This window comes from Anopheles merus, chromosome 2R (assembly GCF_017562075.2).
Source record: "Anopheles merus strain MAF chromosome 2R, AmerM5.1, whole genome shotgun sequence".
Lineage (NCBI taxonomy): Eukaryota > Metazoa > Arthropoda > Insecta > Diptera > Culicidae > Anopheles > Anopheles merus.
This window is the reverse complement of record NC_054082.1, coordinates 27,487,581-27,492,144: the sequence shown is the minus strand read 5'-3', so window position 1 is coordinate 27,492,144 and position 4,564 is coordinate 27,487,581. Positions and strand designations below refer to the sequence as shown.

At 36.0% G+C, this 4,564-nt stretch overlaps 1 long non-coding RNA gene across 2 annotated transcripts; it reads right to left on the bottom strand.

Annotated features, from left to right (window-relative positions):
* Positions 1–310: 310 nt before the first annotated feature.
* Positions 311–1,651, bottom strand: LOC121590100. 2 transcript variants are annotated; one of them, XR_006004388.1, is made up of 5 exons: positions 1,305–1,651; positions 1,119–1,201; positions 979–1,046; positions 749–815; positions 311–686 (listed from the first exon to the last, which is right to left on the bottom strand). It is a non-coding gene; the product is annotated as an uncharacterized LOC121590100 (long non-coding RNA). The 2 variants fall into 2 exon arrangements; XR_006004387.1 differs by having other exon boundaries at positions 311–622.
* Between the last annotated feature and the right edge of the window lie 2,913 nt (positions 1,652–4,564).

Sequence of the window (4,564 nt, the reverse complement as noted above, 5' to 3'; positions counted from 1 at the left end):
ACCAGGAACATATTGCTCGTTGTGCGAGATTTTACTCGTTAAGAGTGGTATTGGTTGAGCATTTAGATTTGCTCGTTATAAACGGGTTCTCGTTATAAGGGGCTCCACTGTATAGCAAACAGCTTCAGGGCAAGTGCGACAGTAGGTATTGCTATGAGGACAAGTGGCTGTATTGCTGAGAGCATTAGAGTTAAAATAAAATAAACCAAGAGTATTGAATGAGAGACAAAAAATAATCACTTACTGTAAACTTAATTAAAAAACACACACACACACATACGCACACATACTGCCGAATTAGATAACAAAATTTCGATATACTTAAAGCTATATTGAGATGCTCTAAATAATAAACATAAATTTAATTTAAAACCCCAACCCTACCTAATCTAATCATCGCCATTACATTTTTGTTGTCGCCCGAAGCAGCAGAGTATAAGTTGCTTTTTATGAGCAGGGTACCATTATACCTTATCACAACTAAGCTGATTGTTGCGGGTTGATCGGTTTGCCGATTGATTGTTGAATTGCAGAGTTGATTGTAATGTTTAGATGGTTGAGGACAGATGGTTGATCGCATTTAGGTTGATCTTTTGAAGCCGGTAGTCGTTGAATGGTTGGGCTGTTTGGTGATAATCAAAGTCATGGATCGAAAGTGTCCATATTTCATTGATTATAGCTTAAAGCTATTACACTCTGTTTATCATACATTCAATACAGAAACAGTAAAACATTACATAAAACTCACCAGTACTAGTTGAAGGCAAAGCTTGTATCAAAGGGTAGGGAGATCGATTCTTGAAAAGGTTACAAATCTGAAACGATGCGATAAAAAACAGGGCTCATGAATAAACTGAATTGATTAAAAGCGAGAGAAAGATGATTTAATAAGATTTTTAAGAGTTTTCCGAAGAGTTTTGCTTTTAATGTTATACATATTGAAAATATAATTTGAAATTTTACCATGTAGTTCCTTACCCAGTGCAGAATGTCTTCAATTTGCTCTCAGCTTTAGATCTTAAACATCGATCGCTTCACTGGTGAAGCTGTGGATAAAGGATATATAAAAAAACGAAACATTAACGCAAATCTCAACAGACTTACCCAAGCAGACTTACATTATGTTCCTCAAACCCCGAACAAATTGCTGGCCATTGGGACTGGTGTTTTGTTGTACTTCTCCAATGATTAAAATTGTACGCTGTTGGATAATGTGTTTACAAAATTACAAAATAAAACATTTAAAATTAACCACAAAATACTTATTTTTAAGATTCAAAATTTTATATTAACATAGTACATACCTCCAGAACACATGGAACAGTTTGAAAATAATTTGTATTGATCAGCTCCGCTGTTTTTTCATTTGCCGTTGAAGGTAAGGCCGGGATGCTGAGCCTCACTACTTCCTACAGCAGGAGCTGTGGACTTTACACTATTTACAAAAGCCAGAACCAACAAATTTCCAGCACTAATTTGTTGGCCTGTCTCCCCCTTTCCGGCTTAGCCATGCGTTACCATCTGCCGCAACTAGTGCAGCAAAAAGAGCCACTGTGGACTCTTGCACCCCTAGTAACGCATGTTACCGCTCTGCACGACGTGGACGTGCCGGAATAGGAGTTGGGTAGGAGGACGAGGCATCGCCTCTTATCCCATTTGCAGAGCATCACTTTGTTGTAGAGCTTTTACCGAGAACTCAAATCACACATGACATATGATACTTTCATAATGTCGTGATTTATTTATGTATTTATCATGATGATAATTGTAATAATGATGATGATGATAATGATAATCAAGATGATGTCTCAACCCAAACAAGAGAGTATATACAGAGTGTTGTAATACAATCAAATTCAACAAATCTGTTCAATACCCTACGCGTGAATTTGAGCACAGGTGAACGAGTATGGAATATGAACATTTAGGAACTGAGAACTGCATCAAGACGACCTAGCTCTTTGTATATCTTGAGTCACTCGCACACATTAAAAACACAATGCAAATGCGCAACCACAAGTATTCACATGAATGGTTACAATGGCAAATTTTTTAAAAATGAAACTACCTTATAAATCAAACAAAGGGATTTAGCCATAGCAAATCAATATCCATAAAATAGAATCATTTTAAAAAAATCTAACATTACGAAGCGATTGATCACACGGCGAGACGGAGAAACAATTGGGAATGTAATAAAACAAACACTGATGTGATTGAATGAAGTAGATAGTGTTAAGATGATTTGATGACTAAATTATTTTTTTAATTGAATTTTTTTTGAAAATGAGGAATAATTCGCGAGGACTTTCAACGAACCTGATATGAGCTAAGGTATTAGGCGTCTCCACGGTAGTCTAATTTCTAGGTGATTACCTAGGATGTTTGAACAAAATATGCTATTATATTGCTCATTATTGATTTATGACATTTGAATGACAGATTTCAACTTTATGATAAATAACCTTTCTGATAAACATAGTACATTAAATGAAAAAAACAAACAATCCTTGACCCAAGAAAAGATCTACCAGCTTTGCATGGTCTTGTAAATCATACGTATCGAATAATTGATGTCACTTGCGAATGTTAAACAGCTACCATTTTTTGCTTTTAAATACTCACTATCATACATAATATGCATTAAAACTGGCTTTCTTTAGTAAAACTGTGCTATTGAGTAGAGCTCATCAGTATGGCATGAATCGAACCATTTATACGTTAAAATATTTTAATTATAATAGTCTAATGAGCTATTAGCTCGAAAAACTACATAGAGTTAATATGTGTGTTATTCCCAAACGAGTGAAATTAAACAACATGTTAACAACACAAAAATTCAAATTAAACAAATTTGTTTAATTCACCACGAGTGGATTAGAGAACAGGATTACAGAACAACAGACATTTAGGGACTGATAATTGCACCATTAAGAACAATTGCACCTTTTGTTGCTGTAGCCTTTCAGCAGGATACAAGTACTTACATAAATGATCACAATGTCAGATTTTAAAAAAATGAGGCCACTTTAAATTTGGAAAAATCATTACATAAAGTGAATTCATTTTTAAAAATTCTTACATTACTGGCACGATTAAATTCAATTTGTAGAGTTGAGATTATATAAGCCATATTTTTCACTAGCACAAACTACAAACTACACATTTTAAATTATACACTAGCACACTGCAGCAAGTTAGCAACACTTCCACGTCTCAAAACAACTGAAACACGACTGTGATCTCAGCGAGAGTGAGGGGCGATTTATGTACAGTTAGAGATCAAACTCCCCAGCGATTGTTCACTCTCTCTGCCTGTCAACCACGAATCACAAGAAAGAGAAAATGAGCGTCCGTTTTGCTCATGCCATCAACAAAGCCTTCGCAAAATGAACCGAATGAACTTTTCGTATGATTTTGCGAGAGATCACTCTCTCACGATCAATTTCAACTGTGCTTTGATCGTGCGATCAGCCATGATGATTTTTTTTTGCTCTCTTGGGAGTTGTTCTCATGCTCTTAGAGAATAATTCGGCGAAAATCATTGCACAATTAATGTTATCCGATGTAAAGTACATTAATACAGTAATCGTTAACAATGTGCGGGAATACTTTACATTACCAACATACAATTTACTTATTTTCTTAAGCATAAAAGCCACTTCACTTAACAGACACATACACACGCACATCCGCAATATTCCAAGACAAGCCATTCGCAGAACCCGCTCGGATGACATCATGCGACGGACGTGCTTCCTGGAATTGAGTAGTCGGAAGAATATGATCTTTGTTCGGGCAGGAAGCTTAGAAGAATTTTCTGTGTGGAATTTGATTTAATCATACATTCTTCAGCATCTATTTACTGGATGTTTTACTTCTACATTTTGAAATATTTTATGCAAAGTTACATCCACATACAAATACAAAATAAAATATTTGTAAACTCGCCTTTTACATAAACCTCGATCATTTGCATCTTGTGCCGAGTTCGATCTTGTTTATTTGCTTTGTTACTCGATTGGTCGTTCAATAGTTTTACTCTTATTCTGTCTTCTAGAAACACACGTTTTCTAACGTTACTTTTTTCATTGGCCTGCATCGACCAACGGCGTACAATGGATTCAATTGTTCTAACGCTAAAATTCTAAAGCCCTTAAATCAGTGTTGCTTTCTCTCGCTTACTGTTTTACGATCCCGTCATCCTGTTGCCTGAAAAATGTACGTTTCACAGCCAAATGCAATGCAGGCCGGCGTTGGAATGACATACCATCGATTGCGCATGGGCGAGGATCGTAATGTCGATTGGCCACGGTGCCGTTGTGGAAAATTCTTACGCCTACACAGTGCGCCGGCAAGAATGCAACGGTAGGCTCACATTTCATGAGTGAATAGCTGTGTCATTTTCTCTGCATAATTGAATGTGAAATATATAAATGTAATAAACATGCATTCGTCAAGCATACAGTAGATGACTTTCATAGACTTGTTCGATGTACCATGTCTCAGAAAAATTAAGCAAGTGCAACAATCGTAACAGACGATGGCTGTAGTAATATTACAT